The 26,138-nt window shown below is 47.3% G+C and overlaps 1 protein-coding gene and 1 long non-coding RNA gene across 5 annotated transcripts in view; one reads left to right on the forward strand and one right to left on the reverse strand.

Moving 5' to 3' along the window:
* The window catches only part of LOC139060106 (platelet binding protein GspB-like), a 210,595-nt gene that overhangs the window by 125,729 nt on the left and 58,728 nt on the right, over positions 1–26,138 (forward strand). The gene's annotated exons all lie outside the window — the stretch shown is intronic.
* LOC139060588 (uncharacterized) lies at positions 19,882–23,656 on the reverse strand. Its single transcript, XR_011514948.1, has 3 exons — positions 23,478–23,656; positions 22,817–22,957; positions 19,882–20,024 (listed from the first exon to the last, which is right to left on the reverse strand). It is a non-coding gene; the product is annotated as an uncharacterized lncRNA (long non-coding RNA).

Consider the following 26,138-nt stretch of genomic DNA (forward strand, 5'->3'; position numbering starts at 1 on the left):
CGCGCTATGTCTCGACTCTTCAATCTCGTCGTCACGATCATCGTTACCGGGAGCTACTGCGACGCGCGGCCGCGCCGAGAATTCACTGGCCTAGCCCTTACGACAGGAGTCGCCGTGAAAGAACATAAAAGTCAGCGGGGTATCGGTGTCGACAAAGAAACGGGAAATGCGAACCAAGCGCTGCAGTATTCAGTCCTCGCGCGCCGCGCCTAATGTAGACGCCGACGTTCCGCGGGGCTCGTGCATATGCATAGAATGCGCGAGATAAGTGTGGCGGTGCACGGGTGGGCGCCATAATAGTAGGCGCTGTGCGTTATGGTAATGCGCGCCAGTGGACGCGTGGAAGGCATGCGGCGCGCAGAGCCGGAGAAAAGGGAAGGGAGCCGGAATGATGAAAGGGTTTCACGAAATTACCCCGGAAATGAAAAAGAGAAAAGAAAAGAAGAAAGTGTTGCTCGACATGCGGGTCCATGCTGGCGGTCTCGCGGCGGGGTGGCGATCCTTGCCGGAAACTCATTTCGCGCGAAGGTCTCCCGGGCCCACCACGTGGAAACGGACGCTGCGAGCAGAACTTTCTTCCGTAATTTACAAGGCGGCAGCGTTTTTCTCATCGCTTGCTTGTGTGCTCCGTCATTCATTTGCTTGCTTATTGTTCGCTGGGCCTAGAAATCTTCACCCAACCACTGACTTGCCTACTGGATCCGCAAGACGTCATGTGCAGCTGTGTACCGCCTCCTTGTACGGGGCCTCACGCGTAAATAATACGTGATGTAAGTGCGTGCGTGCCCGCCCTCTCTTTCCCTAGTTCCCTGACTCGCTCGGTCTACAACTAAAGAGGGGTCGGTCAGTTATCACTCTGTCATTGAATGAATTAATCAGTGAATCAATCAATCAACAAACGCTACAGGCTGGTAGATTCTTGCGGTGCTGAACTAGCGTCTAATACATTGAATAGTACTGATATCTGTTCTCTTTCACTCTAAATCGTATGCTTTGCCGTTGTACTGAGAAAACGCGAGTACGACGCTTCGACGTTCGCTGTTCTCTAACCTTATCCGCTTGGGGAGTTGATTCTACGAGCGACTTCCTTGCAGATCCTGTCCACATTTGTCGATTTCGTATCTGCGCAGCCGCGGAGTCGTGTTCCTGCTCCTGGTCATCCATTTAAGCAGCTCCAAATAAAGAGGCGAGAAATCGCTCTTAGCCGGCTTACGCTCGCTCGCTTGTACTCACTGTGGTGCGGCTTCAAATTGAAAAGGATGAGAACACGATGTCATGTGTGCGCGTCCACTCGATAACACGCTCGAGGAAGCAGAAAGCGAAATACGGCTGCGAGCGAAGGCTCACCACTGAAAAGAGGCTAACCGAGAGAGCCAAGAGAAACAAGTAAAGAAAAAAAAAAAGAATGTGCGGCATCAGAAAAGCGCTGACAGATCGCGCAGCTACCGTAATGTCACGACAGCGCGATGCCGTTGGTACGTCCCTCCACTTGGCATGAAATATTCAAAACGCTCTTTCGGGCTCGGCCGAACATCGTGTTTGCATTTTTGTTTATTTACTTCTATACCCGCACGTGTGGGTCCGTTGACCCACCACAGCCCCCACGGCGCCATCTCTCGGCGTTTTCTCGCCTTCTCGCATGTTGCTTCGTGTTGCATCACTCGCTGTTGACGCGTCCGTTTTATCTTCTCCTTTTGCGTTGACTACGGTTACGGGTGCTTGACTCGCTTGGATGGGGTCCAGCGTTGTTGTTTGCTGTCAGCACATAAAATATAAACAGGTTCGTGCAGGCGTAATGTCGTTTGCTGAAAAGCCAGCAGTGTTGGTACAGGCAATGCACTCTGAGTATGTCCTGCGCGTCAAAAAGAAGCAATTACCCCTCAGTGATTAGCATATGCGCTTAAAACGCCGTGCTACGTGTTTGTTTATAGTCAGCACACCCGACTTACCACGCATGCGCGCAGTGACAGCGAAGCGTCGATGAACGATGCCCACCCACGTGAAACCACTATACCCCTCAGTACTGTTTAGCTGTGAAAATTCGTGTGCTTGCAAATAAAGACATCAGAACTTTATGGAACACACCAAGCTTGAAGCACGCACTTCTACACCGACTGGACCCGTCCCTTCGACTTTGACCCCATCTGGACAGTCTCGACTCGAGACAGCAGTACTTTGCCGACTGTGGCTTGGTGTCGCTTACACAAGATATTTCGCCTTCCCGAGTCGGTATGGACGACAGCGCGGCTTGCAGTCACTGCGGCGGCGAGGAGACGATAGAACACGTACTTTGCCACTGTCCTCAATACAGCGCTCACCGGCTGTCACTAGTGCCCGTGTTGGCACGCCTTGACGACAGGCCACTTTCAGAACAGTCAGTCTTGGAATGACGACATGAACTGTCGTCGCATCGAACGTCGGTTAAGGCTTTGTTGACCTTTTTACGTGGCATTCGCCTATTAGAAAGACTATAATGATCTCATTCTGTCCCTTCTCGTTTTTTTTTCACGCTTTTATTTTTGTCACGCTCTTCCTTCCGTCTTTACTTCCCCTTTCCTTTCCCCTAATGCAGGGCAGCAAACCGGAGGTTTTAACTCTGGTTAAGCTCCCTGCCTTTCTCTCATTTGAATCTCTCTCTCTCTCTCTAGCTGTTAAATGAAAGGAAGTAAAATAACGACGAAGGACCTCAACAACAACAACAACAACAACAACAACGACGACGACGACGACGACGACGACAACAACAACAACATAACGTATACGTTCTAGCTTTCACTGTGAATTTTCTTAATTCTTAGTTCTCATCGTGTCCAAGCCACATAGACAGACTAAAGTGGGGCAAGGTAGTCAAAAAGATGCTCTCGCTTTTTAAAAGAACTACAGTACGAACTTGGAGGGTTATCAGAAATTTGTGGTGTCTTTGTTGAAGAGAACGCTCGGACAGCTGCCTCGTCTATGGTTACGTTCGCTGTTTGGAGTTCAGGAAGAACGTAATTCATTGGATAGGGGCTGACACCGCCTCTCTCTATCGCGTCGTTGCAGTCAATGGCAATTTCTCTTCCAGCAAGCGCAAACGCTCGCGGACGTTGTGGGAATGCTTGCGTTTCTCTAACGGCGATTGCATGCCACCTGTCGGCTTCGTCGCTCCTAAGTGTTGCTTCTGCCCCTAAATACCGCACGGATATCCGACAAGTCATGTATGCATGCATGCACGGTTTCTATAGGTAGGAATCCGAATTGGACATGCGATGTCACTGATGGTCATAACGGGCCTAAACATATAACACGCTGCCGGGTGTATAGGAATGTGTGCGAGGAGGCAGAGAGAGACATATACCTGTGATCAGCCCCTGACAAGTTTCTTCATTAACAAAGGAAAATTTCGTCTTTCCTACCCTATAATGCTACCTTCAATCATCTATGTCTACGAACATGCCTCCACGCCTCGCGGTGGACTTCTTTCTCCTAGTGTACGTGTACCCGGAGCGCAGTTGGCTTCCGTACCTCAATCCTGTAGCTGCCTTCTGCAAAATGAGGCAACACCAGCCGCTCGTATAGCCTCCTGATGCCGCGAAATCCTGGCGCTATTAAAAACTTATGGCCACAGAAGTAGACGACATGGCGCCGCTGTGGCGGCGGAGCTTCACCTCAGGGCATTCGCTAAAGAATTCACGTGCGATGGGTGTTCCGATTTCGAGAAAAGCTGGAAAGCGCACAAACCACGCACTCTGAAGTTCTGACTCTAACGCAGGGCTTAGTTAAGAAAAACGGCTTTCTGTATAGGAATCTCACATTTTAATAAAGGAATCGCGCGCACTCGTAAAATGTCATGGGGCCTTTCGTACTGTGGCACGCTTTATTGCTCTGCAGCCAGCGCACACGATTGAAAGCAATAATCTGCACGCACTGTTGAATTAATTACTTGAATTAATACACGGCACGCACGTGCAAAGCGCTATAGCGTTGAGAGCGGCAACTTCTCGAGTCTTGAACGAACAGTGGCTGAGGAGTCAAGTTAATGTAGAAGCACGAAATAGTAAACAAAAAAGAAAGATATTGTTTTGCGCGGTGACACGTGTTAACAAATGGCCTGTGCAAAGATGCGGAGGCTCTGAAACGCGCGTGTATTTTACGACTTCGCGCGGCGTTGTCCCTGCGCGTTCTTGGCTAATGTGTGGTGCGAGCTTGCGTCTGAGAATAAATAGGCCCATACATGTTGAATAGTCCACAGCGCACTTTCGCAGTACAACGGGCATTAGGCTACATTCTAAAAGCCTTGGGAAATAAGAAAATAACGAAAAAAGAAAGAATCAGAGAACCGAGATGGAAAAGAGTCGTAACGAGAGACTTCAAAGCAGGATGGAGAATGCGCCCGTGTGTGAAGGTGCGCGTTTTCTCGAGTTCGCCTTATTTTTAGCAGCCTCGCGACTAACCGTTCAGCTTGACCTTTCGAGACGACACGCCCCGTGCTTTGTTGGAATCTAGTTTGACAGCACGTGTTACTTGCACCGTCTTTTTTTTTTTCGGCAGTGCCTTCCGTCCGCCCACGTTGCTCATATTTCGTCCTTTCGGTTGTGCGCGGTATAGGAGTGGTCGGAGTCCCAATAAAAGTTTCCTGTTCATTGCGAGACGGAAGCATTTCAGAGCAGCAGCTGTGATATACTTTTTTTTTGCACGCGCGTCGTTTGGTGTTGCAGGAAACCTCGCGACTGCTGGAAGTGTGTGGTATGCACACCAATCGAATAGATCTCTTGGGCTCTTTCGCCAGTTCTCATGATCGCTGGCTTTCACTGCTGACGCAATGTTGCCAACGTAAAGGGCGCGCGCTGTCGCGCTACCGAGTTTGAAAGGAAAATTTCTTCACCGGTAGGCGTACGTACAACAGTGGTATGTATCGATGCGGGTGGGTGTATGCAGTGGCTGCAATACAACGTATCGTGCGTGCGATACATCACGCTCGATATAATCAAAGGAGAAGGAACAAACTGAATGGTAAGTGGTGTTTGTTGAACACTGGCTACTGCCACTTGAACATCATTACAGTGCATATGTGCTTAGAAAAAAGAGTGTGGTCACGCTCCTAGTGATTCAGCGAATGTGCTAAGGGACGTTTGTAAAGGTTTTCGAGAAGCAGGCGTTCTGTCCACATGCATATACTACCGCTACAAATGTGCTTGGTAACGGATCCTTTCTCTACAGAATTTCGCATTGGAACAACAAACGGAACCTAAACATTCTCACCAAAACATACACGCAGTCAACGACAACGTTGTATAGAAGGATTGGCCTACTTACTTACAGTGACATTCATTTTTGATGTGCTTCTTTCGTCGCATTCCTAACGGCGTCGCGGCCACGCGTGCAAGTTATACGCCGGTAGCCAAGGCTAATTTTGATTACGTTGAATTTTGATTAGAAATCATATTTTTGGTGCAATTTACTTCAGTTGTGGATGGCATGTTGGTTAACACACATGTACGCAGTCAGAGAAACGTTTTGCTGTCGCAATTCTATTGCCGAATCTTGCAAATGCAGGAAAAAAGAACATTAGCTTCAACATTAGAGTACCTCCATAGTCAGCACTGTCGTGCAATATTCCTAATTGAACACACCCCCTACTGTCAGCAATATCTGTATCGACGTCATGCCGCGCAGACACCTGCACATCACTCTGTCGGACGTGAATATCGGTGGGTCGTTCGATGGCCCTATCGTCGGTGCTGTCTTGTGGAGGCTGCCTGTCTCGCAGCCCCAGCTGCATGGCCCTGTGATCAGTGAAATGGCAGCTGACATGCTTGACATCGCTGATGCAGCTGCGAGTATGGAATCCGTGGTTTGCAAAGCGAGGCTTCGCTTCTGGCGTTTCGCCGCAGCTGCCCGTCCACGCGATTCGGCGTCTGCGCGTCGCCTACAACGCTGGCGTTCTGTGCCATCAGCGCTGCTTTGCGCTCTCTTCGCACCTGTCTTCCGCGGTCTCGCTGGACGCCTAGGCGGTGGTATGGATGGGCCAGTACCTGCTTCAGAAGACGGCCCAGCATGAGGTACCGACGACGGCACCGGAAATGACGCCAAAGACGAACCAGGCACATCATCCATTACAGCATAGAGTTTCCAACAAAATTACTAGAGGGAACTCTGGCGCTAGTGTCTACGTGAGCTACAATGGGAGTGGTTGTCCCAGCAAGGGAATTATGGGAAGTACATGGATTTGCCTAAACTTCGTCCTTTTTGGCTTCAAACGGCTTTGGGACTTTGTAAACTCGTCTTTTTGAACATTTTATTGCGTAATAAATAATTAAATAAACATCATTAAAATTGCCCGACGGCAGGATTCGAACACATGGACTCTAGTACAGAAGCCTGATATTGAAACCATTAAGCCACGGATGCATGTATCGACAAGCGAATGAAACGCACTTATGAATTTGTCGAGGGCATGCCGGTGCTTTGAGACGCTTGGTGCGTTTCGATTTGGGCACATAGACAAGCTTAATCGTTGCAATTAATAGCAATTGTACGCGTTCCCGGCGTCTTCTGCACTTCGAAGAATAAAGATTGCGCTGAAATGTACGACAATAAGATTTATATAGCGTAATATACAAAGCCACAAGAACGTTTGAATCCATAAGCACGAAGATCAGACAAATTCATGTACTTCCCATCATTCCCATGGTAGGACAACGACTGCAGCGCCAGAGTTCCCTCTAGTAATTTTTGTAGGAAACTCTATGCATTACAGAACTGACTGCAGCACGCTGGACGCTGAAGACAGAAATGAGGAACGAAGTTTGCGTGAGCTAGCGCGCCATCTGTTGGACAGCGGTGCAATTAGAGCGCGAGGGTGGGGGGGGGGGGCGAAGGGCAGCAGCAGTTGCATCAGGACACTAGGACACTCAACAGCCGTCGAATGCAGCTTTATGTTGGGGAAGAGCAGATCGCTGTTTCTTTCTTTTTCATGGCGACAACATGCCGACATTCAGAGCATGGCACACATGTAAGTCGGAAAGCCTTTTTGACGAGACACTATTTCATCTCCTCTCAGCCTTTACGAGGCGACGACGGAGTTGCCTGTCTCGGTTCGTTTCTGACACGCACTGCGTGCACGTCCAACCGCCGTTCGCGAATATTCGCGACGTTGATTGCGTCTACTCTTGCCTACACACTTACAATAAGACAACAACGACGCATACGCACACGCACGCAACGGTATTCACCCAACTAACTAACTAACTAACTAACTAACTAACTAACTAACTAACTAACTAACTAACTAACTAACTAACTAACTAACTAACTAACTAACTAACTAACTAACTAACTAACTAAGAGTTAGCTCACTCACTCACTCACTCACTCACTCACTCACTCACTCACTCACTCACTCACTCACTCACTCACTCACTCACTCACTCACTCACTCACTCACTCACTCACTCACTCACTCACTCACTCACTCACTCACTCACTCACTCACTCACTCACTCACTTGACCTGTATATATTATGTCCATTTCTTGCTGTATTTTATAGCCATTCTGGCTGCTTTCATTTAATGCATCCATTTGTCGGTTTCACCCCCCTCGGTATTTGCCACACAAGCACAGGAGTGGCCTGAGCGACTGTGGAAGTTTCGTAAGGCAGCTTATGGCTTCATACAGCGCTGTCGATGTCGCGAACGCTACCAACGTACCAATGAGTGACCATGTGATTGGAATATCATAAGAAGCCAACAAACACTGACACCAAGGACAACATAGGGGAAATCACTTGTGCTTAATAAATGAAATAAAGAAAGGTAATTTCCCCTATATTGTCCTTGGTGTCAGTGTTTGTTGGCTTCTTATGATATCACTGATAAAAAGTCGGGCCCCTCGGTTATACCCCTTTCTTCTCGTTTATTACATAACGAGGGTCTTGAATACGGCAACATTGATGCCTTTAGGTAGCATATGTGGGTTTATTGACCAGTTGGCTTCACTCAAAAATATCACGTTCTCGTGGCGCCTGCGGCAGAAAGGACGTTCCACGTCCGCCGCCAAGGTCTGTGAGTGGTGGCGCTGGCTAACACTTCCAGGGCTGTGCTAGGACACACAAATACCCAAGAAAGTGGATGGGGAAACGGCGCCACGGTAGCTCAATTGGTGGAGAATCGCACGCGAAATGCGAGGATTTGTGATTCGGTTTCCCACCCGCGGCAAGTTGTTTTTTCATCCACTTTCATTTCCAATAATTTATGGTTTCTTTAATTTATTTATTATGCACAAGTAATTTCCCCTATGTTGTCCTTGGTGTCATTGTTTGTTGGCTTCTTATGATATGACTAATAAAAAATCAGGCCCCTCGGTTAAACCCCTTTCTTCTCGTTTATCATGTAATTGGAAGGAGCTCACGTGCGAATCCAAAACGGTAATGTAAGGTTTCGATTCTTATAGGACAACGTTCAATGTATTCTTCTCTTTCATAAAAGTCGGCTTTCCTAGCGATGCACTGACGCGGAGATGCCGGTACAGTTGTGCTCTAGACCTTTGCGAAATATTAGTTTTCTGCCCACGTTACGTACGCTGACTCTCGACTATGCTATAATCGACAGCCATCGCACAATGCCTCACACAGAGTCGACACATTTCCTTTTGGGCTATACCGTATCCCTAAGCATACAATAAAATGTTTCTGCATTCATCTTTTGCTTCAGCGAGCAGCATTGCTCGAGCTCGCGATCGACCGCAACTAACTGTGGGGAAGGCTGCGCAATCGGTGGGTACGGCCATCGTTGCTGTGGTGGACAGTTGTCGTCGAAACGGTAGCGGTGGCCGAGCACTTTTCTTGTTTAGGCCACGTGGCTAGCTGATCGGTGAGGTTCTGAGGCGGTGAAGGCGGACACACCGAAAACAGAAGCACCGAAAACCTGCCCGCTTCCCGTAAGCTTCTTACGTTTTGACGAACTCCGAGCTTTGCGAATGACGTCAATGGCCCGACGTATAAAGGTGCCACTGCGCGCGACTTTGTCCCCAGGCTGGACGCACAAATGAGGCAACCGGTGGTACAGAGAAAGGCTGCCAGTAAACCCAAGAGGGGGGAGGAGGGAACAAGGTTGGACGGGAAATGTCAGACCGCGGCCCGCAGTTACGCGACATTGGGAGTGGGCGGCAGACTGCCCGTTGCAGAGATTGCGGGAACGACTTGCACAATCGAATTAAGCGTGGAAAAATCCTTCCTGACCGTGGCTCGAGGTGCGAGAATATCTGATTATGCCCTCCGTTTGCCCGAATCCTTCTCACGAGAACGCAGAGTCTGATAACTTAGTGCAAGTTTCTTTTTCCGTGTGTGTGTATATGTGTGCCTTATTAATGGGACCTAACAGTGTTTATGTTGCTGTCAATGTTTATGTTCGGTAGTGGGACTAGCCGATCGCGAGGCGCTTGGGCTGAACGAATGCTTCTCAGGGCATTGTTCGTTATTGTTTTGTCTGTGTCTCGCATCAGAATTTGACATGCAAGAGGATACCCGTAGCCTTTCGTGCCCTCTAACCTGGCAAAGCAAAACGCGCTTATTCGCGGGTAACGCAGGCTCGAGAGTACTTCTACGCGGTACCCGCCGTCGTTGCTCAGTGGCTATGGTGTTGGGCTTCTGATCGCGAGGTCGCGGGATCGAAACCCGGCCACGGCGGCTGCATGGCGATGGGGGCGCAAGCACCAGTGTACTTAGGTTTAATTAAAAAAATAAATTATGAGGTTTTACCTGCCAAATCCACGATCTGATCTGCCACGAGCGGTGGGGCACTACGGAACGCGCACCTAAATCTAAGTACATGGGCGTTTTCGCCTTTTGACCCGATCGAAATGCGGCCGCCGCTTCCTCGATTCGATCACGCGACCTCGTGCTTAGCAGCCCTACACCATAGCCCCTAAGTAACCACGGCGGGTTACTTGGGTTTAGATGCACGGTAAGGAACCCCAGGTGCTACAAATTTTTGGAGTCCCCCACTACGACGTGCCTCACGATCAGTCCGTGGCTTTGGCACGTAAAACCCCACAATTATTTTTTTTCTGAAAGCTGAAGTGTGTATTGGAATATCAACTATAATGATAGCATAGCGTAACTGCGGATCTGCATGCATCGCAACAGCGCTGACGATAATCAATGCAGCGCGCGAATCCTGCCGAACTTTGCCCTGCGCTTGAAGGTTAAAAAGATAGCCATTGTGAAATTGTATCGAAGGGACACTATATGGAAATTCGGTTGAGCGTTATTAGTAAACTACTCGTGTAGAACACAGAATACATTCTATCTTACCGTGAAAAGAGGCTTGGGGAGCTAAAAATGGATGCAATACTAATAGGCAAGTGGCGACGCCCGCCTTCAAGTTCTCGCACCACCTCAGTGTCGTCATGGATTTTGAAGACTTCTCGTGACGTCACACTGACGCGCCGGCGCCGGAGAAACACCTTTAATTTCAAGAAATGAAACGTTGACTCCCATGTTCACTTCTAGTAGTTGAGATATTATTGCGAAAATTATGGAGAAAAGATTGGATAGAATATTTAATCAGTCTAAACTGATCTGGTGTGTCCTATAGCGTGCCTTGATACAGAAAGTTGACTGCCTATATTTTCTGCAAGCGAGACGGGCTCATAGTTGTAACGGTGGAACCACATAGACTTGACTATGGTAACCGGGATTGAGCCAGGCCTACAGCCACAATCGCTTAACTGTTGTTATGAGTTCTGTTTGTGATTTCATTTTCTTAAACCGGCACCTGCCGAAAATAGCATTGCATCCGTTTGCCCCTGCGAAGCGTGCTCCTCCGCTTAACGAGTCTGCTTTAGGAGAAGACGCGCTATGACAAATTGCTGTTCAAGGGATGACAGCTCAATAAGGAATGAATCACTATTCATTTGTCAAACGTAAAGCACCATTAATTAACTAAGAAAGTTTGATAATTAGTACTGCACACTGTTACAGAGTAGAAGAGGTGCATTTTGAGAGCCACATGGAGGCATAGCTATTACAAGCCGTTAATGAGTTCTCGAGCGCGTTGCCTTTCAACAGTTTAGGTACTAGTTATACAACGGCGGTGAAAGTGAGATGGTTATGCGGTACGAACACCAAGAGAAAAAACCAGCAGGTCATGAGCGCCATACTAGGCTCGGTGTACGTACTTCCCCAAGTGCGGCTACCGACTCGTTCATCTACATCGCGTTGCGCTTGCAAACCATGCCCGTGGTTACCACGCGTTGACGTGTTCAGCGTCTAAAGAAACTTCACGAGGAAGCAAAGTAGTGTTTGCAGGGCCGGAAAGGTCTGTGCAGTTGATACATTATCATAGTATCAAAATGAGGCTGCATTCAAAAGAGGTCTCTGTGTTTACGCTTCATCAGACCTTACGCGTTCCATTATTCTCCGTGATTTTCGCTATTACTCGGCTTGGCCTCTTAGCGAAGATAACATAGATGAGTGTCGAAACGGCGTCTGGTGTTCACATATTATTGCGTAGATCGGTTTAAGTAACAGCGTTTGGTGGGGTCGTGGGTGCGAAAACTGGTGCAACTCTTCCCAAATGTATTCGCCATCAGTCTTCTGCTAACGAAGAGTTTTCCCCTTCATCGAATGTATACCTACGTTAAAATAAAATTATGGGGTTTTACGTGCCAAAACCCCTTTTTGATTATGAGGCATGCCGTAGGGGAGGACTCCGGAAATTTGGGCCACCACGGCGCTGAAATCACTTGCCCGACATCGTTCTTCGAAAATGTGTCTTTGTTGGCTGAAAAATAACCAGCTTTTTTCACGCATCATCTCTGCTGTATTTGTGCGCTTGCGAAAATGTAGCTTTCTTAGCTTTTCTGAATACCTGTGTTTCTGTTGCATTATCAACTGTACCTGCCCCTTATGTGATACCTCTAGCAAAGCGGTCTTGGAAATAAAACTGCACTGAACTGAACCACCTGCAGTTTTTTTAATGTGCACCTAAATTTATGTACGTGGTTGTTTTAGCATTTCGCCCCCATCGAAATTCGGCCGCTGGGGCCGGGATTTGATCCCGCGCCCTCGTGCTTGGCAGCCCAACACCATTGCCACCAAGCAACCACGGCGGGTGTATCAAAGTGGACTTCGCTCCCAACGACGACCGTGCAAACAGGTCACGTGGTCCGGAAGAAACTATCCTGCTTAGCTTTCAGTTCGGCATCGTCGCACTCTATGGGGTAGAAGTTAATGTGGGAAGCTCAGTGTTTCGGCTGCTCACTGATATCGTGCGTAGGTGTCTGAAACTAAACAAAGAAAAGCTCGTCCTTCTTTTTACGGCTTGTCGAGCGCTCACAGTGTAGCGGCATCGTAGGAGCCCTGTTGCGATAGTCCATCCCGCTTTGTCGAGGTCTGGCGAGGCGCGCTCCGAATCAGCTTATGCCCGTCCTCCGCACAGTTTATCTTTAGGACGTATCCCGTAGGTCGCTGTAAGGTTTCCGACAAGCGTCTGCTTTTATTTTTTCGTTGATCTTTTTTTATTTTAGTTCTGATTTTACGCCATTACGCCCTAAGTCTTAAGTGCGCAGACAACTTATTCTACTCCGTGTTATTGTGATCACCGTTTATCCATGCCAAGAATCCTCTTCACACCTAACTGTGGCCTCCTATGAGGATTACTTGCGTTGCGGGATCAAGAGGTGCCCTTGTTTGGCCATCAGTGCAGTACAGAATTTACTATTTTGACTCCTTACCACGTTTTATCACCTCTACTCGAGATCATTTTCTGTGACAAAGGCCCTCGGACCGTGACCACATCTTTTATAGACCCAGAGGGCGACACATACATTGTTGCAGTTCCTCAGGTGAAGATACTTCATCGATCGACTGTTGCGTCTATGTGCATCGCTTTCAAGTGCACGATTCAACTGGTGGACTCACCGATGTTATCTGAATGTAACGCCCCTGAAGACCTGCAGCATGTTCTGTGCGATTGCTGCCGCTACGCGTTACAGAGACAGTCTTTGAAAGCGGTACTACAAGTTTGGAACTGCGCACATTCTCTGCCCGCGGCAAAGTACCACCTACGCGTTACTAGCCACGCAAGCGTTGCTGTTCTTGCGGGCCACAAGCATTAGCGAAACAATGCAAATACCTCTATAGTGTATATATGTGCGTGTGCGTGTGGCTGTAGGGGCTGTTTAAGTGTTTATCATTCTGTATATCATAATAATCACCCAGCAACAGGAGTAGCATGTCAGGGCTAACATCTCCAGCATATCATTAAGCTCGTATCTCGCTCTCTCTCCTGTTGAACGCGTGGTCAGTTCTTTCTTTCTTTCTTTCTTTCTTTCTTTCTTTCTTTCTTTCTTTCTTTCTTTCTTTCTTTCTTTCTTTCTTTCTTTCTTTCTTTCTTTCCTTTCTTTCTTTCTTTCTTTCTTTCTTTCTTTCTTTCTTTCTTTCCTTCTTTCTTTCTTTCTTTCTTTCTTTCTTTCAAGCGGACGTACGCCCGCTTGACCTCCCTCCCTTCCGTTCTATTTTTAATGTAAAACACACTTTTTTTCATACCGGGCAGGCAGTTTTGGTTTGTGGATTTGCGCTTCTTGATTTTGGTTGGTCAGTTGTGGTTGATTGCCTTTGGTCGGTCTTGCTGAGATGGCGAATATCGAACGTCAGTCTTCCAGAGCCACATGCCGATGTTCTAACCACCAGGCCACAGTCGTACGCATACTTCTCTCGTGCCAACGTCATTTAACTCTTGGGTACTTTTGGCGCGTGCATCACGCCTTCAAGAAAGCGTCAATTTCTCTCATTCTTGCCTTGTCGCAATTTTGAGACCCTCCCTCCCTCCCTCCCTCCCTCCCTCCCTCCCTCCCTCCCTCCCTCCCTCCCTCCCTCCTTCTCTCTCTTGAGACACTGTGTCAGATTTCACAGCCTTCGAGATCGGCCCACATTCCACAGCGCTTTCCCGGTAGCAGCTATTGCTGCGCTGACACTGTGCGGCATTGTACCGCCTACGGCATCGACCGGGCGTAACGGAAAGTTTGCAAGATTTCTCTACCAAAACACACACACAAAAAAAAGAAAAAAAAAGAAAGAAAAAAAAATGGCTGTGGCTTAGGTAAGGTTAAGCCCAGGATGCGAAGCATACTAGCCTTTATTTTAGTTGTTGAACCACTGTTTAGCCTGGTGAACTGCTGTTGCTTGGCTATATTTGGTTCGGCTAGACGAAGAAACAGCTCATGCATTACTTCTTCGCCTTCAAGAGTGGAACGCGACAGCGTTCCCGTCGACCCGCCAAGGGGTGTAAGACAATGGGCTACAGGGCAGCGACTACGCGTCCCGCATTGGACGCGGTGAGCGTCGAGCAAAGCAGCGTTCGGCGCGGCAACGAAATGTGCGCCTGAGCAAGAGACGCACGCCTTAGAAACAGCGCGTTTCTAAGGCAACACCGCATTCACTAGAGGCGCTTTTGTACCGCTTTGAAGCGTTGTACTCGTGGCTCAGTTTGAGGACATCATCGCCTGAACCTCCATAGTATGCTAGCCTATACATTGGAACTGGCATTAATGAGTCTATCATATCATGGTACAATTTCTTTCTTTTGGGTCAAAAGAATGCCTGTGAAACCATCGGTAAAATCATTCTTCTTCAAACTCCACACAAATACCTTGCCTGTAAAGACTTGGCTGGCCGACAAGGGAATATATGTGCCGTGGACCACCGATTGTATAAAGTGTAAAAAACCAGAGACTGTCGATCACGTCTTCATTGATTGTTGGGATCCCTTTTTTCATTGGGACATCTTACAACGAACATTAAAGAAAGCATTACCAATAACCCCACGTGGTATCAGATACTTAGACACAGGCAATAACGATATTCCATATGACCTTATTATGCTGCTGAGCCTCCATAGTATATGGTCCACAAGAATGTCGGTATGTCATGCTGATGTGAATGCCCATTCTGTACGAGAAAACTTTATTGAAAGTGTCGTCTACATGCGTGAAGTGTACAAAGCCCAGAAAGAACCGCCCGATTGGTTGCCGCTGTTCGATGAGTTGGCGAAATTCAAGCGATATTAATTTCAGAGAGTCAGCATAAGCTAAGCTGATTCTCTTTTAACAATGTATTCGCATGGCATTTCTGTGACAAGGAAATAAAGAAAAAAAAAAGTACTCGTGGCTCAGTGGTAGCGTCTCCGTCCCACACTCCGGAGACCCTGGTTCGATTCCCACCCAGCCCGTCTTGCAAGAGTTGAGCCAAAGCCACTTCTCCTCTGTCGTGACGTCACGGTGTCACGTGATTTCATGGTCACCGCCGCGCCTGAGGAGCTGGGTTGAGCCCTCGTAATATGCTTCGCATAAAAACCTGTCGTCTAGTTGTTGCCACAATACTATCATCGTCGCCTTCGCTGTCCTTTAGCTGCTGTCGTCCCACACACACAATTTCGCGGCTTACACAGACGCTTTGATCGATCTGGTAACGCTTTGCAGAACCCTGAACGGTACTCGATAACAAGCCTCCTAGAGATGCTTTGCATAACGTTGATTTCACCAGCGCGTGGGATTTGCGTGCTCTTTTCCTTCTCCTTCGTTTCGCTATATTCTAAATGTTAATTAATTTTTTTTGGGCACAGAATTCTTCGTATCTTCGAAAAGTAGTGCATCAATCGACACAAAAATAGTTTGGAGGGCGAGATAAGAATAGTGGCTACACTGTTAAGCGTGAGAGGATGAGTTTCAGTCTCAGGATATCACGTGAAGCAGTCTGATACAATTATCGATCCTTTGATAACATTATCGATCCTTTGATAACTTCCCGTCTCCGCATTCTTAGGTTTTGGCGCCCGACGTAGTGTGTGATGGAGTCGGAGAGGCAGCGCACGAAACATACACTACGAGAAAGTATCTTCATTAAATAAAGAAGCCGCGCAAAGTTGCAAAAGTATAAAACCACATTAGAAAAAAAAAAGAACCACTAGTTTGATGCTATAAAGTCCATAAAAGAAATAACGACAAGTACAATGGACTTCAAATGGGCGTTTTGAAAGAGCTTAACAACCACACGAAGCTGGTGGCAGTGTCCGTCATTAGAGCTGTAATATATTAATAAATTTGTTTTTAGTTTATAAGCAACCAGCTACGCCCTCGATAGCTTTGCGTAGCTTTATTAGAGAGAGAGAGAAAGAGAGAGAGATCGAGATAGATAGATAGATAGATAGATAGATAGATAGATAGATAGATAGATAGATAGATAGATAGATAGATAGATAGATAGATAGATAGATAGATAGATAGATAGATAGATAGATAGATAGATAGATAGATAGACAGACAGGTAGACAGATAGATAGATAGATAGATAGATAGATAGATAGATAGATAGACAGACAGACAGACAGACAGACAGACAGACAGATAGATAGATAGATAGATAGATAGATAGAGAGAGAGAGAGAGAGAGAGAGAGAGAGAGAGAGAGAGAGAGAGAGAGAGAGAGAGAGAGAGAGAGAGAGAGAGAGAGAGGTGGCTGTCATTTTGAAAATCTTTTGGAAGGGCCGTTTAGTGTTGGTAATAGTTACGCGGCCCTCGACGGGCACGACGAAAAGTGCAAACAAGAGGTCAATTCTTGGGAAGCCACACAGGCGATTTCTCGTCGTCTTTGCCTGGTCTCTGCCTCGATATTAGTGGCCTGCGACAGGCTTTCCGCTTGCTGAACTTCGTACAGTTGAGGCAAGTGTAGCTCGAGTAGTTTCGTTCCTCTCGTTTCCAATATGCACAAGTCTGCCACGTCGCTTCGCTATACGGGCCCCGTGGAAGCTGTATAAGGTTGAGCCGGAGCGTCAACAACGAAATTTTTTCTTCCTTCTTCATTCTAACAGTGACCGAGAGACTCGCTCAACTGCAATAAGATCAGGCAGTGAGTGAGCAGGCGGCTGCGTCGAGCAGGTTATAACTCCTGGTTTCTGTGTCATTTCTTGAGCATACATGTAGATTACCGCTGGTATTTCAATTTTCTGCTTCTCGTCTTTCTATTTATTTATTTATTTATTTATTTATTTATTACTATTTAGTACCCAAGGTATATTGTTGCTGAATGGCGAGGAAATGAGAGAGAGAAGAACAAGAAGTTTTAATAACATTAAAAGAAAGTAACGGAAAGCGTTGGCATCCGAGTACGTGCAGGGCTTTATTGCTCAGTAAAATTTGGTTTCGCGCATTGGCGAGAATGAAATGCCTACTCGCCATGGTGCCGAAATCTGTGTATGCTGCGTAAATTAAGGACGCGGAGGCTGACTGTTCTTCAAGTTGATTCGACGAACAGCGGTGACGTATACGTATGGCAGGATATTTAATTTAAGTGAACCGAGCATTAAATACGCTGTGTATTTAACTGCCTATCAGTGGTGATGCCAATATGTTTTGTTAGCACCCTAAATGCGAGTGTATAAGCTGTTTTCTGCTGGGCAGCAGAATAACCTGGCGATGTTTGTGTGCCCATGTCCCGTTGAAACATTGTGTGCAGAATGCAGAAAATCCAATGACAGTGCCACTTCTGCAACGTCATTTGCGTTCGTCTATGTGCACGAGTTCGTGCCGAATTATAATCTGGCCTTTACGTCTGTGTTCTTCGTGCCTGGCGTCGCTTCTCTTTTTTTTGTAATCATTCGTTGGCGCCAGCTTTTGCGAAACCGGAACAGTTTTCTCGTGCTTTAGTTTGGCCACCTGAATATCTGCAAAGAAAGAAAGAAAGAAAGAAAGAAAGAAAGAAAGAAAGAAAGAAAGAAAGAAAGAAAGAAAGAAAGAAAGAAAGAAGAAAGAAAGAAAGAAAGAAAGAAAGAAAGAAAGAAAGAAAGAAAGAAAGAAGAAAGAAAGATGCAAATGGCGGGTATCGTCTGTGTGCGCACTCTGAAAAAAGCGACTGGCTTTGCCCTATCTTATCAAACTGTCGCTATTGCAGGCGTCCCAGATTCCTTTCTGTTGCCACAGCCCACCTCCCGCACATGTGGACGCGGCGTTATGTAGAGAGGTAGTACAATTCTGGCTGACTTCACTGAGAAGATCACAAAACAAAATGGAAAATAGGAACCGGGGAAGAAGCGGCGAGATCCACGCTCACGCGAAGATTGGAAAAACAGAGCTGAAGGAGGAGAGCTGCCGATGGCAGAATTGCGAGCGTTCGCCTGGGTCCGAGAATAGGAAAACACGAGGAACAATTTAACCTGTTTACCAGTTGTGTGCACTGCCTGGGAAACACACACACACACACATACAGCGATGACTTTCTTGATGCCATCCCTTCTCGCGGTATTTGCGCTTCATCAATGGTCAGAGCGATGTTCCGCCCCCGGAACGTAAACGATGGATGACAAGAGCGGCATAGAATCGAGCGGAATGCATCGCTACGTTATACCGACCTTTTAGTTCTCGTGGAAACACAAGTGGCTGTTGCTCAACTTTGACGCGGAAACTAGCACGCCGACGCTAATGAAGGTACGCAAAACCGATGCTTGTACTCCATGAACATTTATGAAGGGTCTCCTCTTTTCATTCCCTCCTCCCGAAAGTATAGGCAGGTGTAGTGCCCCTCTCGGAGGCAGTTTTCAGCTTGCTCTCTCCCTGTTTCCTTTGTGTGCTTGTATGTTTCCGTATATAATAATAATAATAATAATAATAATAATAATAATAATAATAATAATAATAATAATAATAATAATAATAATAATAATAATAATAATAATAATGGGTAAATTGCGCATATTTAGCCAGATGCGGAACTATCCCATCGTCTGTACTTTGCCTTTCGCGTTACCACCACTCTGTAGCCTTCTCCATGTACGCGTGCCGTGTCGGAGTTGTTGCAGTTTAGAAGCAGCGAAACGCTATGCAATCCGGGGCTCTGCGCGTGTTACGAAGTGCCGTCACTGAAAGAGGAGAGACTGAGAGAGTGACTGGATAAGGTGGAGGACGAGAATGCTTGGACGAGCTCATTGAAGATTGCGGTTGGCCATACTGCGCGGCGTAAGTGAGTTCGATGATTACAAGACGAAAACACATTAAAAGAAGCGCACATCGAAGTCGCGATCTCTCATCAAAGCTGGTGTCCCTAAAAAGTAAAGAGTCACGCTCTTAGCGCCTTCGTTGTGGATGTCAACCGGGACCACGAGCCGGGAATTCTCCGTCGGACGTAGAACCGAGAATTATTGTGTTATCAGAGTTGTGGAGAGCGATTAGATGACAGTTTAACCGGGTCGTGCAGTTCCGAACGCGGAACCAGCGCGTCACGCCAGTAGATCGTGGAATACTCGTCGTTTCCTCAAGCAAGCTTCGGTGCTGCTGCACGCAACTTGCTGAGGCGCAGTTAGAAGCGAAAACAAGCGAAGCACGGCGGTTTCGGCGCGCTTCGTCCGGAATCCTCTTGCGGGAGTTCGTCCAGTTGTCCGCGATATGCAAAGCCGTAAAGATATGCGCATATAGACACTGCTCCCTTCATATCGGGGGCTTTCTTAAAACGCCGGAGAGCTGCGCTTCCGCGACTTCGTAGCGCTTTGCGGCGTAACAGCTCTGATTATGCGATTTAAAACGGCTCTGTGATATAGCTTGCATGCCTGGCAGTGTGGAATATCTCGGCCTTGTCACGTTATGCGTATGCGTATTCTAAAAATAAATAAATAAATGAAATGTATAAAACGTGAAACGGCTAGCCAACTTGTGCGGGGAACATTGGTGGTTCCTGTTGTCTTCAAAGAAGCGAAAAGTAGCTGACGTAATGCGCTGAACGTATGGACGTAATGTTTTGCGAGTGATAGTGCTCTACGTCCCAAAGCATCTTAAAGGTCAAGAAAGACGCACGTCGTAATTAAGGATTCCGCATTAATGTTTACAAAAAGCTGTTTATCATCAGACGGCTAAAGTTCGTGTTCTTGCTTTCAGAGGAGCCCACAGTATAGCAACATCGTGCTACTCGCACACTGAAATAAATCCGTGACGCCCATGAATGGTGGCTCTTCAGACGAGCGACTTGGACTGATTACCGTTTTTCTTGTACCTCTGGTTTCTGCAAAAATTGAAAAAAGAAATACTATAGTGTTTAGAGGTCCTACAGGACTCCCATGATCTGCAAAACGCTACGTTACTGGTAAGACTCTGCAATATGGTGGAGCCCTTGTGAAAGCAGAGCTGTAACAGAGTTTGACCGCCCTTACTACCATCCTTATTTCTCAAGAAAATTACATGGAGGGGAGGAGGGACGAGGAGGAGGAGGAAATAAAGAGAGAAGGCAGGGATGTTAACCAGAAATGCACCTGGCTGGCTACCCTACTGTGGAGGACGGGAAAGAGGGGACGAAAACTGTCAATGGCGTACACCCCCCTGAGGCATTTGCACAAACATCTCTCTCATTGTTATTCCCTGCCACTCCGTCGCCCCCCCCCCCCTCTCTCGGGTTTTCCCCTGTCGTCGAACCAGAAAAAAGTACTGCAACGAAAACTTAACACACACAAAGTGCACCAAAAAGCGTAGCGAACATCTCCACTTCTAGTGAAACATGTGAATCCAGCCGCAAGGATCTCTATTCGCCTCAGCCGAAACATGTATTTCCTTTCGCGGCGTCGCTCGATGGGTCGCTGCAGCGGCTCTCGCCTCGCTCGGCAGGGCTGACGTATTTTGGCACGAGATCTGCATGCGTCGACGTGGTGTTTTGTGAATGCGTTCATTTCGCGGGCCGTATACGCGCCCGGTGTGGTGACGCGGGAAACGGCTCGGTCCCGCAGGTACCAACATCGTAGTCGCCACAACGCGCGGCTCGGTGAAGTAAAGTAGAAAGCTTCAGGTGAGTTGGAATTGATGCATTCCTTGAATGAGCGCAGAATATGACGGCAAGAGTTAAAAAAGAAGGACTGACGCGGGACAGCGCCCGTCCTGTATCCTTCCTTTTTGAATGTTGCCGTTGTCTTCCGCCGCTGATTCAAGAAAGGTTCGCTGAGGTGCCGCCTTCGTGTGTGCTTTGCGCGCCGGTTATTTTATTCATATTTTTGTGTCTGGATTTCTACTAGTAGTAGGAAACATAATATTGCGAAATAGCGACATGCTACTCTACAGCTGCGAGCGGATTATTCGTCTTGTTTAGCTCTTTAGTTAGGGAGGTATATGGAAGGAGGCATGAATGGGGGGGGGGGGGGGGCGTAGAGACATGAATAGAAAAAATAGAGTGGAAGAGAGCCGAACAAAAAAAATATGACCGACGACCGACCGACCGACCGACCAAGAGAACTAACTAACTAACTAACTAACTAACTAACTAACTAACTAACTAACTAACTAACTAACTAACTAACTAACTAACTAACTAACTAACTAACTAACTAACTAACTAACTAACTAACTAACTAACTAACTAACTAGCTAACTAGCTAACTAACTAACTAACTAACTAACTAACTAACTAACTAACTAACAAATAAGTACCTTATTTATTTATTGAATGAATGAATGAATGAATGAATGAATGAATGAATGAATGAATGAATGAATGAATGAATGAATGAATGTCGCCGCATCAAGTCACGCTATAGTGGGCCGCCTTTACACAGCGCGATGCGGAGAGCTGGGGAACTCGACAAAGGGCTCATTTGCCACGCACTCGCGCCTATGACAGCGTAAATGTCGCATTTGCGTCTCGCGGAACTTAACGAACCGCGCGAGCTGCCGGGACATAGCGTGTTCGATTGTAAACGCCGCGCAGAGGGCCGGCACCTCCTCCGCCTTTCGAGATCACTGCTGGGCGGCGGGACTGTCTTTCGCTCCTTCCACTGAGCCCGACATGTTGGGATGTTTTTCCCGTTTCACTAGAGGACAACCTCCGACCTTTACGGGCTGGCTCTTCAGATGCACATACGCATAGACAAAGCAAATTACTTCGGGGGTTTTATCTCGTTCCTACTATCGATCTCCTTGGACTCGGCACGGTGCGTGGGAAGTGCCAGGTAAAACGCTGCTATACCGCACCGACTGATGGCATTCCCACAGCGCTGCCTAGTCTAGCGTTTCTTGTTTGATTATGTCCCCGTGTGCCGGTGATATCGGCGACGTTGAGGCATTGCGCCATAATGGTATACTGCCACATTCTCCCCCACTCCATAATTCGTGCCGGTTTTCCTCTGCTTGATAGCCGACTCTTTGGAGCGTCTCTATTTCGGAGCGCATATAAAGCAAATTGTGACTTGGTAACCTTTATAACCACCGTGCACGCATCCTATACCGACAGTGACGTCGCGACGGGAAACGTTTTGTATGTGTTTGTCTGGCTTGTTTCTTCGTTCTCGCGTTATTGCGCTGTCGTTGCGACCGCGTAGTATTGATTGAGGACGCGTGGGTGGGACTCATTCGTGCTGGCGGTGAATGCGTATGCTGATTTCTGCGATGACTCTCACCGCGTCGCCCGCGAGGAACTGCGAAAATAAACTTAATCAATTTATTGACTGCCTCACTTATACTGATTGATCCTGTTGTCGTGTTGTTGGCGTAACGGTTAGCGTGACTTCCAATCAGTCCATCTGTTATCATTATCGTTGTTGCGTCCCTGTGGACATATGCTTGTGATACCGCAGTGCTCTGTGTAAACGCCCGATTCCGCTAATTGCCGATGACAAACTTTCGTGTACATTTAATCCATTTTGAGGGTTTATAGTTAAAGCAGCTTATGTCTTGAACGCTGACTTTGCCGCAAGTTTCAGCGAGGAACATTTCGGATGGAATTTAAAGTTTTAATTGTTATAACCTCGCGCTCTACAATTTGCAATGAGCAAGGCGATCTAAATGATCCAACTTAAGCAGCTTGACTGGCCTCACCTTTCTGATCATTTGACAGCAGTCAACCCATGGAATCATTGACCGTGACTTCCCTGGGTCCCTCGAGGTCATTCCAGCACTCGGTGGTCAGTCCATCGGGTCAGTAGACACAGCTTTATTTGAGACATGAGCATCAGAAAGCTGAATGAGAGAGAGAGAGAGAGAGAGAGAGAGAGAGAGAGAGAGAGAGAGAGAGAGAGATGATAGCTTGAATGGTAGTGCGAGAAATTATCCAGCCGCAGTACCGAATGGCTGGTACAGAAAACAACAACAAAAATTCATGAGCCATTCCATTTTATGAAGGTGGATGACCATCGAGGCTGTTTAGCGCACGACACAATGCTGACGAATAATTTTGAACAAAGCTACGAACATATTTATTGCCCTCTCTACACGTACCCCACACGCGAAAGTCCGACACACACTCGCAGGGGAAGCACCGCGTCAACACCTCCAACGCACGCTGCCGCTTCTCGTCATGCCTCACGGCAGCCACCGTAGTGAGGTCGTTATCGAACCATACATGGTCTGTCACAGACGTTGCAGGTGGAGACGAAATGACGATCAAGGAAGTCTCTTTGGAACATCGCGTTCGCGCCTTTCAACTCATCTACGTTGACTCCTTGACGCCAAAGGAACTTCGCTACATTCTATGACTCACGGTGTGCTTCGTAGGTTCTCGCTAGTCGCTTACGTGCAGCCTCGCGGGCATGCTCGTCGGCCGCCGCATTAGGGTGCGTGCGCCGTCGACGATCGCACTTCATACGCGCACTGTTCTTCTGTAGTCCTGATGACGCGTGGCCTACCCATGGCACCGGTGGAACGAAACTGAGATCAATTACATCATTCACCTATAGAGCCGTGACGTCAGCCGCACCCGAAAGAGCTATTGGTGACGATGATAGTGTTTAGCACAACGGAACTAGCTGTGGAAGAAGACGAATACGACGACGAACGCGCGAGCAGTGGCACGAGCGCGACGACGACGCTCGAGCCATTGCTTATGATGATAATTTCTGCTCGCACACGCCACGAAACCCCTGATCTGAGCCATATGCAGCTTCGCCGTAAAAGTGGCTTAAAGATGAGGCGACACGCATATCTTGAATAAAGTCATGTCCAAAGTCTCATTGAGCTATGTGGTTCGTGAAAGAAAAAAAGAAACACAAAAGGGCCTTTTTGCATTCGACGCATTCTTCACGGACTCAGCATGTACCGCAATTCGACGAGCGAATCGCGATACAGTTTTATGGCGACGTGTAGAGACTGCCTTCGACATCTGCAAAATTTTTCAGATTAACGGAATGTATTCCGTTCGGAAGGCAGTTTTTCTTTTTTCGGAGGGGGGGGGGGGGAGGGCACTTTGACGACTTTCAGATGCCAAAATACACGCCCAATTAGTTTGGGCGTAAATACTACCTCAAACTAACAAGTTAGCTTACTTATTCTTCGATTTTGGGAGGGGTTTGAAATTTCTTAGTGAGTGGCTGTGCTGCACCTGCTAAAATGAATGGTGGCGCCGTTGTCAGAGAAACGGCATCAGGTTTAACCGACTCTCTTTCCTTTAAACTTTTCTTGCTCCGTTTCGGCTATCGCTCGGTTTTTCGGGTCGAACAAGCCGGGGAGGGCGTTTCGGGAAAGCGTGCTGTGTTTCTGCGAGCTGTCGACGCTCGGCCTCTCTGAGTGACGGCTGGGCCCATTCCGGCACACGGCCTTCGTCCTGCCCTTTCACGACATTTCCTGTCTCGAATGCGGACACACGCACGACATGGAAAAAAAAGCAGCAGCAGTGACTCGATAAAAAAAAATGAAAATAAAACAGGAGCTTTTACTTTGCATCGTTTGAGGTACAAAAGATGTACGCGGACGTTGATAAAGTCTAATGTACCATGAAGATTTCCTGGGAATAACAACCGAGCGATTTAGGACGTGGGCGATTGCTGGCTAGAACTGAAAGAGGGAAGGACGCCCTGATGTAGCATTCTTTGCGGGAGTTGGTGAGCTGGCCTTAAAGCGCATTTGAAGTCCCTACCTTCCAAAACGCGGCACTAGGGCTGTTTTGTATTGTGATCTGAAAGTTTGGGTTTGATTTAAAAATCATTGTTCGGTGTCACTTTGGTTGAGCGTAGCACATACAACTCTCGGTGCTGTGGTGTATCGAATGGCAGCAAAAAGGGCGACTGACTCACTCACTCACTCACTCACTCACTCACTCACTCACTCACTCACTCACTCACTCACTCACTCACTCACTCACTCACTCACTCACTCACTCACTCACTCACTCACTCACTCACTCACTCACTCACTCACTCACTCACTCACTCACTCACTCACTCACTCACTCACTCACTCACTCACTCACTCACTCACTCACTCACTCACTCACTCACTCACTCACTCACTCACTCACTCACTCACTCACTCACTCACTCACTCACTCACTCACTCACTCACTCACTCACTCACTCACTCACTCACTCACTCACTTTTAAATAATATCACAAATCGTTAAACACATTAAACGTTTTCCCGTGTATTATTCAGCGTTGTTCACGAACACATATGCATTCATAATTACGCTGTTGTGAATGCTTGATTGACTTCCTTTTTTTTTCAATGTTCACGCAAACTAAATTTGTGTGCAGACGGGTCCGGAGATTACGACGCACTCGCGTGTGTTGGGAAAAGTGGTTTTAGTATTTTATGAATTCTGACAAAGCTGCGGAGGCTTGTTCCTCGTCTGTCTGTCATAAAAAAAAAAAAAAGCCGGATAGCGCGTCTCCTGTACCGTAGCGCTGAGCTGTCATTTCTGACGCCGGCGGAAGTCGAAGCGGACTAGTTGCGTGGCGACAGATCACCGATTAACGAAAACCTAGTGACAGGAAAAGTTGTGCCCCTTTCCTATAATCTGTTTCCCGACTTACTCTCTTTTACGGCGCAACGTTTGCTTTAGCATTAAAATTGTAATGGCGTGTGCATGCCACTTAAAAAAAAAAGAAAAGAAGTGGCTGCTTCTAGATTAGAGCCGTAATCTGCAATTTCGAGCCCGCTAAAGACCGAGACGCTTGCTCTTTGAACGGAAGAAAAAGAATCACGTAGACACCCACACGCGTCGTATTGGTAATTCCATGGACATGGATGAAAGATTGAAGATTGCTGCTTGTGCTTTCGCAATTCGGTTTCGTATTCCCGAATCAGCGTCGTGCGAAGCAAGCAAGAGAGCAATCTTCTCAATATTTGAACTGACTATTTAAAGAAACTGAAAAAAGTCTTAACGTAGGGCTCAAAAGATATAGTGCAGAGCTGCGCAGCTGTCGAG

Source organism: Dermacentor albipictus, chromosome 5 (genome assembly GCF_038994185.2).
Source record: "Dermacentor albipictus isolate Rhodes 1998 colony chromosome 5, USDA_Dalb.pri_finalv2, whole genome shotgun sequence".
In the NCBI taxonomy this organism is placed as follows: domain Eukaryota; kingdom Metazoa; phylum Arthropoda; class Arachnida; order Ixodida; family Ixodidae; genus Dermacentor; species Dermacentor albipictus.